Here is a 10,857-nt window from a genome sequence, read left to right as displayed (position 1 = left end):
CCACTGTCTTGAATGATGAGAAAGTATGATAGAGTGGGACCAACTAACGTGAAAGTTACTAGTTATAGTTTCCCCGCACACACGGGGAAAAAGTAAATCAATCAGTCAATCACGCAATGGTAACGCTATTCTAGATTGGGAATAGTGAAGTGAGAGGATCATATCACACCGACTAATATGAATGTTACAATTTTTCGTCATACACAAGGAAAAAGGTAAGCCAATCACGCAATGGAAACCACAACACTAGTCTGGTCTCTGTCTTTTGTGGAGATTGCCACTTTTGGGTCATTTCTTTCATTCAAATTCAAAGGTTCTATAGATAGTAGGTTGTTATTGACTGATATAGTCATTCAATAGAGAAATGCATGCTCCTATGGGTGGAGCTAGAAATTTTTGTTTGGAGGACCGAGTTATGACTGTTAGGTTTCAAGGAATTAGGAACTAATTTATTAGAACTTCATTTTGTAATATTAGCAAACTATGATCAAAACGTTTTGTCTTGTTTAGACTTGTTCAAAGTTTTTTTATTTTTTTATTTTTTATGTAAAGTTGGAAAAGACAGAGAAAAAAATAGAATGACTTTTGTCGGGTCTTACACGTTTAATGAGAAAAGACAAAACATTATACAAGCTTCTACTAACAGTTAATTTTAAATTGGTTGTCAAGGATATAATCATGACATGTTTACTTTTGCTGGGTCTTACACGTTTAATGAAAAAAAAAAAAAAAAAACATTATACAAGCTTCTACTAACAGTTAATTTTAAATTGATTGTCACGAATATAATCATGACATGTTTGTCATTAGCATAATCATAATATTTAATTCTAAATTGTTTGTCATGGATATAATCATGACAAGTTTGTCATTAACATAATCGTATGTTAGTTTTTAGCTATAATGCAAATTGCACCATCTAAGTTTGAATGAAATTCATTTCAGTGCTCTAATTCTACTTTCACTCAATTGAGACTTTTAAGTTTCAAATTTATTTAATTTAGTCATTTTGTTGTATTCCATTAAAAAAATTTCAATTAAAAAAATTCTCACATTAAAAAAAATTATAAAATTAATAAAAATATTTTTCTAGATATTTTATGTGAGAATATTTTTTCAAAAAATATTTTTTTCAATAGATAATTGCATACGTAATAGCAATTTTATAACAAAAATGGGCGAAAAGCCAGTATTGAATGAATTTGAAAATATTTTACAATTTGATGTTCAGTTGGATTAGTTGGCCTTTCCTTGAATTAGTTTCTTTCTATATTAGTTGATGTACAATTTGATTTGTTTGCAATAAAGCTATTGTTTTTTACTTTTAAAAAAAAATTATACTATTCAATTTTAAATTGTTTGTCATGCATATAATCATGATATATTTGTCATTAACATAATCATACTATTTAACTCTAAAGTTTTTGTTATGGATATAATCATGAAATGTTTGTCATTAACATAATCGTAATATTTAATTCTAAATTGTTTTTCATGGATATAATCATGACATGTTTGTCATTAACATAATCGTAATATTTAATTCTAAATTGTTTTTCATGGATATAATCATGACATGTTTGTCATTAACATAATTGTATATAGGTTAGTTTTTGGCTAAAATGCAAATTGCACAATCTAAGTTTGATTGAAATTAATTTTAGTCCTCTAACTTTCTTCCGCTCAATTCAGTCTTCCAAGTTCAAATTTATTCAATTCAGCATTTTGTCAGATTGCATTAAAAAAATTGCAATTAAAAACTTTTTTTTTACATGAAAAAAATAAGAAATTAATAAAAATATTTTTATATATTATAAGTGGGAATTTTTTACAATTTTTTTTAGTAGATAACTACATACTTAATAGCAATTTTTAACAAAATTGGGAAAAATACTTGAATTGAATAAATTTGAAAATATTTTACAATTGGATGTTAACTTAAATGATTGCAAGCTTTTATTTTAGGAGATGTGAGAGTTATATGATGTAACTCTTTAGGTGATAGTCTCTTTCAAATCTATGTGATGAATTTTGTAGAATTTGTGCTTGATTTCAATTTTCATATCACCTCACATGTATCTCAAGTTTTTGCTAGTTGCACACATTATACAAGTTACTCTTTACTAAACTTTGTACATGTTATTGTGTGTGATTTTGGTTTGGCCAACCAAGTTTGAAAATTCCTTGAATCTTATGCAAAACATGTTTAATGTTTGAGAATTTAAGGAGAATTGATTGAAAATCCTAATTTTGGGAAAACTAGGTTTTATTCATGTGTTTTTTGAAAAGCATTTCATCTCATACTCATGCATTTTATTCCTAAAATTCAATGCTTTGAGGAATTTCTACATAAAATTGCTTTGTTTTTCAAAACTTTGTTTTTTTTCCAGAATTTCGAACGATCAAACCTATTTTTTGATCGATCGAAATTGCGATTAAAATTTTGGTCAGCCTCTGTCTATTTCGATCGGTGCTCAATTGCTTATGGATCAATCGAAGCATTTTTGATTGATCGAATCTTTTTTTCGATCAATTGAAAATCACGATGAGAGTTTTTTAAAAAATTTTGTTTTCACGTGTTTTACACTATTTCAAACTTTTTCAAAACACTTTTCTCTCTCATTCGATCGATCAAGGCTACCAAAGCAATTTTTTGTCATTTTCCTCCAAAATTTTTGCAAGGTTTTTCTCCTCTAAGGCCGGTAAGACCTTTTTACCCTTCCTTTTGCATTTATTTTCATGTTTCATGCATTAAATCATGCATTTTGGGGAAAATTTTGAACCAATGGATTTTTGGGATTTTTGATGATTCAAGTTGTTTTTCTTAAAATTGATCAATGGTTTTTTTGTTATAAGATGCTATATAACTGTTCTTGATGGTTTAATTTGATTAATTTGGTGATTTGTGAGAAATTGAAAATTCTAGGGCTTGAATATACCCGAATTGGGAATTTTGTTCAATTAAGTTTAAATTGATGAAATTGGCTGGTTCAATTAATTCATATTATCATTAGTTTATGTTATTTATATTGTTCAATGATTCAATTGGTCAATTTCTTTAAAACTGAACAAGTGGTTTTTCAAATTTTGGGGTTTTTGTTATAAACTCTATACTTAAGCCAATTTTGTGATTTTAAAGTTAAATTGAACTTATTCTCACTACATTAGGGCATGCATCATTTGATTATACTGTTCATGCATCATATATATTGTTATTTTCTATATTGTTTTGTACTAACTTGCAGTCTGCCCTTGGTTTTTTCTTGTTTCCTTTTTGGTTCTTTTCTGTTTGTCTTGTCCTTTCCTTAGCATCATGCCTAGGAAGACTAGAGCTAATAGGACCTCCACTTCTTCTCCTTCCCCTACCTTTGATAGTGAGAGGTTCTTGAGTGAGAAAAACCAAGAAAACTTTGAGAAGCTTAACCTTAAGAGAAACATTTGGGCTGAGTGAAAGGTTCTATTAGATGAGCTAGATGGTGAGATTAGGAGAAAATTTGAGCGTAGGGGTTGGCTTCCTCTACTGGACATTTCTCATCCTCCTCCGGCTACCTTGATTAGAGAGTTCTATTCGAACCTCTCTGTCCACTCCTATGATGCCAACACTCTAGTGAGGAGTTGGGTACGGGGTGTAGGGTACACCATTACCCCTTCGGTAGTGGTTAATGCCCTTGGGGTTCCATTGGTCCAGCATTCGGTTTATCCTTATGATGAGTCTCCACCCCTTGATGACATTATGTCATTTATTACTGGTACTTCTATCCAGTGGGATTCCGATCCTCGGATCACCTCTCACGAGTTGACCGAGACTCATTATCTTTTTTCCAGATTTCTTGCTATTCCATTTGGCCTATCTCTCATCTACACACCATTCCTTTAGAAAGATGTGTGTTTTTGTATGCTCTTGTTTCTGATGCTCCTATGAGCTTTCCTCATCTTTTCATTCGCTCTTTGATTGAGGTTCATAGGAGTAGTTCTATTGCTCATGCTCTATTCTTCCCCGTTTTTATTCACCGGATTCTTTTACATCTAGGTTTAGTTGAGTTTCCGACTTTTGAGCCTATCCATATCATAGCTTCCACAGGTGCCACCTTTCTTAGGCAAAGGGCTGCTCAGATGAGAGTTAGCTTTAAACGTCCTAGGGTTGAGCCTTTCGATGTTGCATCTCTTCCTCCCTTTTCTACAGGTGATACTAATGCTGAGGAGTTTGTTGATCATGCTGCTGCTGATGTTCCTCCACCTTCTATATCGGATGATTTAGACATTTGACGTATGTTAAAGACTGTCATGACCGTTCAGGCGGCTCATGGTCAGATTTTGGTGGACATGCTTGATGAGCTTCATGCTTTGCGAGCGGATCTGGAGCATTTGAAACAGTCACCACCGCCGCCACCTCCTTTTGATGATGGATTTTGATTGCCCTTTGGCATTCCGTCACAAAAAGGGAGAGTACATTTGTAGAGGGTTTTTGTAGTTGGGGGGAGATTTTTGTATTTATGGAGCTTGTGGAGCTATTAGATTGTATCTAGGTGCTTCATTGTGTATTTACATTTTTGGCTCTTGATGTATTCTTTGTTTTGGTTGGGTTATTTATGATAGGGTGAGATACATTGATTGTATATGTTTCTTGTTTCACATTGCTTATTGATTTATATTTATGAGATTATTCATGATATATGTCTTTATTTTGTGTTATGTGAAATCAAGAAGTTATTTATGTTTTACTTGTATTTTCCACACATGTGTTTATGCGTTTGTTGAGTGTTTCAGGAAATATACAAGTTAATTCAGTCGTGTTGCTGTCTACACTTGCAACTGATAGATAGTAGTTAGGTTGAATTTGTTGTGTTGGGCAATATTTTTGTAATGGGCTATTTTTATGTAACTTTGAGCACTTTGTTTAGTTTGTGTTTTGTCAAGAATTGCCAGAGGGGGAGTTTATTGGGTTCTAAGACTTTAGGTTTAAATGTATTAGAACTTCAATTTGTATTGTTGGCAAACCATAATCAAAACATTTTAGTCTTATTCAGACTTGCTCAAAGTATGTGGTTATATGTAAAGTTGGAATCGAGTAGCTACATGATTTATTATGTAAATCTGCCTGACTCGATCGATCAAGAATTAGACTCGATTGATCGAAGCTTGTGTAGATTGTTTTTCTGCAGAATTCTCCAACTCAGCCCAAGCTCGTTTGACGTGTAGGGTTTTATGTTTTATTTTAAGTATAAAAAGGAAAACCCTAGCCACGTTTTTAGATTGCTCCTTATACTGTGTGTGTGAATCTTTTGTGAGATCAAGAGGTGTTTGCCTTCACACATACTTAGGGTTTTCAAGATTCAAGATTATGTCAAGAACTTAGTGATCGATTCAGTTGCTGCAATAAGAGCCTAAAGATACACAAGCAGGGGTGCTTGTATTTGCTGTGAATTCAAGAAAGAAGTAGTCCATGGACTCGGAGTTATCATAGGGTCGTGGTAGTAAGTTTCCTACTCGAGGTAGCAATAGGATGTTAGTGATCTAAGTCGCAATTGTGTAAACTTCAATTCTTTCATAGTAGATTCGGTTTACCTTGAGGATAGCTAGGTTAAATCATCTCCAGATTTTTTATCGGTTTGGTTTTCCTGGGTCATCATATCATTGTGTTCTTTATATTTTTCGCCGTTTTACAATGATATGATATATTTCTGTTAACCTAGATCTGATTAATTTGACTAAGTAACCACTTGACTAATTAACTAGGTTAATTTGGTTGTGCTTTAAGGGGTCTAAAAACAAACATATAGTTTGGTTAGGTTTTTATTACAAGGAATAGTCATTCTTTACGAATTACTATTTTTTAAAATGAGAAATAATTATTCTTTTCCAAAAGAGTTGTAATAGCTATTCCTTAGTAGGTGTATCAATTTTTGTAATTAATATATTTTTAAATATAAAATTTTTTCATATGCAAATAACAATTACAAAAATTAAAAATCATAAAAATAACTTCTCTCTCAATTTTTTTTTTTTTTAATTTTTTAGGAAATATAATTGAACAAATAAAATATTTCCTAAATATAAATCTTAAATTTTATTCTAATGTTATGATTTATAGCCAAATATATGAATATTTTTAGTTATTCATTTACAAGACATTTTATCCAAGTAATAAACATTACGATTCCTCTCATAATTTCCATTCACTATACCAAACATGTCCTAGGTTTCAAATTTATTTAATTCAAGTATTTGATTTGATTTCATTAAAAAATTGCAATTAAAAAAAATTCTCATATGAAAAAAATATAAATTAAATAAAAATATTTTTATAGATATTTTATGCCGAAATTGTTTTTTCAAAAAATATTTTTTTAGTAGATAATTGCATACTTAATAGTAAAATTTCAATGGAATTTGATGAAATGCCTGAATTGAATAAATTTGAAAATATTTTATTGTTGATGTTCAATTAGATTAGTTCCCTCTTCTTGAATTAGTGATTTTTGTATTGATTGATGTACTATTTGATTTGTTTGCAATAAAACTGTTGTTTATTACACACACACACAAAAGGAATTATACTATTTAATTTTAAATTGTTTATCATGGATATAATCATGACATGTTCGTCATTAACATAATCATAGTATTTAATTCTAAATTTTTTGTGTTTGATATAATCATTATATGTTAGTCATTAACATAAACGTATGTTAGTTTTTGATTAAAATGCAAATTGCACCAACTAAGTTTGATTGAAAATTTATTTCAGTCATCTAACTTTATTTTTGTTCAATTGCGTCTTCTAAGTTTCAAATTTATTCAATTTAGACCTTTCTTCTGATCATGTTAAAAAATTTACAATTAGAAAAATATTCTTCTCACATGAAAAAATTTGTAAAATTATTTTTATAGATATTTTATTTGAGATTTTTTTTTTTAAAAAAAAATCCGTAGATAATTACATACTTAATAGCAAAATTTTAATGGAATTGGATGAAATGAATTAGTTGAATAAATTTGATAATAATTTATAGTTCCATGTTCAGTTGGATTAGTTGTCCTTTCCTTGAATTGGTGTTTTCTGTATTAGTTGATGTACAATTTGGTTTGTTTGTGATGGATATAATCATGACATGTTACATAATCATATTATTTAATTCTAAATTGTTTTTCTTGTATTTAATTATGATATGTTTGTCATATGTTAGTTTTTTGCTAAAATGCAAATTGCACTATTTAAGTTTGGCTGAAAATTTATTTTAATTCTTTAACTTTATTTTTGCTCAATTGAATTTTCTAAGTTTCAAATATATTCAATTCAGGCATTTTGTCCAATTTAGTTAAAAAAGAAAAGCAACAAGAAGCATCAAGTACTAAGTACCTTTGAATTAGTAAATGCTTAAGATTTCAATTCTATGAGGCATGTAACATGTTTTTATTACATTCAAAAGTGTATCTTTTTTTTTTTTTTTTAAATTTAAATATTGTTGATTTTATCCCTGTCTTGAGAAGAATTGTAGATTTTGTTCTAGTTTCTCATTCCTTTGACAATACTTACCACAAAATTGTAGATTTTAAATTTTTGCACTATAAACAAAATAAATGAATGAAAATAAGCTCCTCCAAACAAACATTTATGTTAATAACTTGTGAAAGCCTACATTTTATCGTAGAATCATTCCAATCTATAATGTATAATGTATGATATAAATATCTATACAAAATTGAAGGAGTTTGAAAGCCTATAGTTATTCAGGTTAGCATTCAAATATAAATTTTGTATTTTGGTTTTTAGCGTTAAATAAAACACATTGTCTTTTTGGATAAACAACCTAATACTAAACAGTTCTAATTAAATTAGATTTTATATTTTCTATAAAAATTATAATTAAATTAATTATGGTACTTTCTACACTTTTTTCTATTTTGACTTTAATTAATTTACTAATATTTGCAATTACGTATATAATACACATTCATAGTTTTATAAATAACAACTTAATGAATTGAAGAAAATTCCTCTAATGTAATTTGGAGCAAAACTTTAAAATAATGAAATCTTACATTAACTAGTTTCCTATTTATGCTAAACAAGTAACCGAAAAGTCGAAATACACTTTTCTTCGTTGAAAATAGTAGTGAACTGTCTTCTAAAAAGAAGAAAAGAAAATTGATTAGTTACACTTTGGGGAGTAGGTTCAATATACGCAGAGAAATAGCTATTGTTGACGGTGGATAATTTACCCGACCCGACTTGCTCCACTTTTCCCTTTACATACCCGATTTAAAAATAATAATAATAGTGGGTCCCACCCCCTCCAATCTCAGAACAACCACCAGTTCTATTGTACATGTAAAACCCAGAAGTGATTAGTCTTTACTTAACTGAACTAAACTACCCTTAACTGTATGTAACAGTGCTGACCTGACACCAATCTTTTCGACTAAAATCTTGTCAGGTATGTTCTCGTTCTTTTTACTAATCAAAAATTTTAAATTATTGAGTCAAATTTCAAAACAATGTTTTTTGCTTGCAGATTAGCAAATTATTCATTGAAAATTTTGACACCCTTGTATTTGTTTGTGAGCTTTACATGTGATGTGAGTCCCATTGGACTAGTTAGTTTGAATGCTAAACTGGGTTTTGATCCATTCACACTGGGATTTCATGATTCAGTACATGCAATTCAATTGGCTCATTGTCTGAATGTTGGTATTATGATTTTTGTGAGTTATATAATTTGAATCCCATACTGGCCATAGAGCCAATCTAATTGGGATGTCAATGAGCTTATTTTCATTCAATTGAGTTTGTTCCGAGTTTAATATCAACTTATTATTCATAGTATGATTTGTTTGGTATATGTATTTGTATTCTTTTAAGATATGGATTTGGCTTTTGTGCCTCCATTGTGTCCACCAAAAGGAAACAGAGCCATCTATGAGGTTAAGCCTTTTAGCTCTGCCCTTCATAGAAATCTGTACTCTAAGAGAACTTCTCCATGTTTAGCAACTGCAGCTACCCAAACTGTAAGGATTAACAATGGCTTCTATGAGTAATTGCTGAATTAGAGGACAGCTTCACCTCCAGAACAAGAATACAAAAACAGGGAAATAGAGAGAGATAGAAGAGATAGGGAATGGAGAGACTGAGATAGAGAAAGAATGATACAGTTCATTAGCCAATTGCCTGAAATGTCCTTCAGTCCTACCTGTATCCTTTATACATGGTCTGTTACTTCTAACAACTTTGCACAGCCCACACTAACCAACTAACTACCCTTAACTGCCATTAGTCACACCACAGACCTAACTAACCCTGCCTCACCAACTATGGTCAACTACAACACTAAAGTACTCATACAACAATTATGCAGTAATTGTAATTATGCAGTAATTGAGTTACACTGCATTACAACAAATGATCCTAACACAAACCAGTCAGTTTTTTCTTCTTAATCCTTTGGAACTCATCTTTCAATTGTTTATTTATTTCTGGAAAAAATTACACTTTTCCATCCTAAGCTTTTCCTTCATTTTCAATGTTCCCCAAACTATCAATTTGCTCAATTGACACCCCAATTTGACAGAATTGTATCAATGTACCCTATACCATGTAAATCTGTGTTAAATGAGATTGAAATGGTAGTCTTACATTGCAACTAGTGAGGGTCGTTTAGGTATTATGCATGAATGAGAATGTAGGGTGGTGCAGTGGCTCGCACGTCCATTTTTGTCTCAATTTAATGCTCAATTTAGCTAGATTGGGTCACATTGATACAGTTATATCAAATTGGGGTGTGAATCGAGCAAATTTATAGTTTGAGGGACACTGTAAATGGGTTGAAAGTTTAGAGTGGAAAAGTATATTTTCCCATGTATTTTTTCATATTTAGTCATTGTTTTGCATAATTATTGACTTTGTTTGGTCTTTTAGACATCTGAATTTGTGGTAGAGATCAAAAGGCATGATTTATTGAGAGCTATCCAAGAGACAAAATGAGGACTTGTCGCAACTGCTGACCAACGCTCTTCCATTGAGAAGGCTCTTGTATAGTTTTACTCCAGTATATTTGTTTGCTTCATGCTTGTGCTTATTGATTCTATATTCTACATGGAATGTTCACTTGATTAAAAGGAGGAAGAGGTATGTAAAAGTGAATTTGTTCAAATATAACTAATGAAATGTTTATAATTGGCAGGTGATTGTGGAGGGTTATAACATGGGTTTGCCAATTGATCTTGTAAAGTTGGATGGGACATGGCGCCTGCAGTATACTTCTGCCCCTGATGTTCTCATTCTTTCGAAGCTGCCGCTAGACTTCCTTTCTTTCAGGTTTTTCTTCTTTTGATATAACTTATAAGCAATGCCTTCAGCTATATTTCTGAACACTGTATTGCTCTTAGTTATGCATCCCCTCTTTTAGTCATGAAATGTTTATTTCCAGAAATCATTATACATGAAGAGGCTTGAAGAATGTTGAAAATAACTTGCCTGCGGGCAGTTTTTATGGATCATTATCTGCCAGAAGATGCCTTTTTTTTTTTTTTTTTTTTTTTTTTTTTTTTTATATTTTAAGCATCTCATGTCTAAAATTTATGTACATTGGCTTATTCTATGTCTAGGTGTATGTGAAATATCCATCACTACGTTTGTTATTTCCTTTATCTCTGTGTTTTCCCCCAAAAACATTGTTCTCTGCAATTGGTTTCTGCATGAATGTGGAGCTAGGTTGGGCAAATATTTCAAAAATTTGAGTGCCGAGATCAATCAAATGGGGGTGTCATCCGTAATGTTGTTCGATGGAGTATTCCAACCTTGTTAGAGGTAAACATCTGCCTTCCTTTCTTCCCACTACCTTATTTGGAAGCTATTCT

General features: G+C 30.8%; 1 long non-coding RNA gene across 1 annotated transcript; it reads left to right on the top strand.

Moving 5' to 3' along the window:
• The first annotated feature begins 8,315 nt into the window (after nucleotides 1-8,315).
• Nucleotides 8,316-10,705, top strand: LOC126727555 (uncharacterized). The gene is made up of 3 exons (XR_007656274.1): nucleotides 8,316-8,438; nucleotides 10,182-10,315; nucleotides 10,428-10,705. It is a non-coding gene; the product is annotated as an uncharacterized LOC126727555 (long non-coding RNA).
• The last annotated feature ends 152 nt before the right edge of the window (nucleotides 10,706-10,857 follow it).

Source organism: Quercus robur, chromosome 5, assembly GCF_932294415.1.
Source record: "Quercus robur chromosome 5, dhQueRobu3.1, whole genome shotgun sequence".
Taxonomy (NCBI): Eukaryota; Viridiplantae; Streptophyta; class Magnoliopsida; order Fagales; family Fagaceae; genus Quercus; species Quercus robur.
The sequence above is the reverse complement of the archived record's forward strand: the minus strand, read 5'-3'. Positions and strand labels throughout refer to the sequence as shown.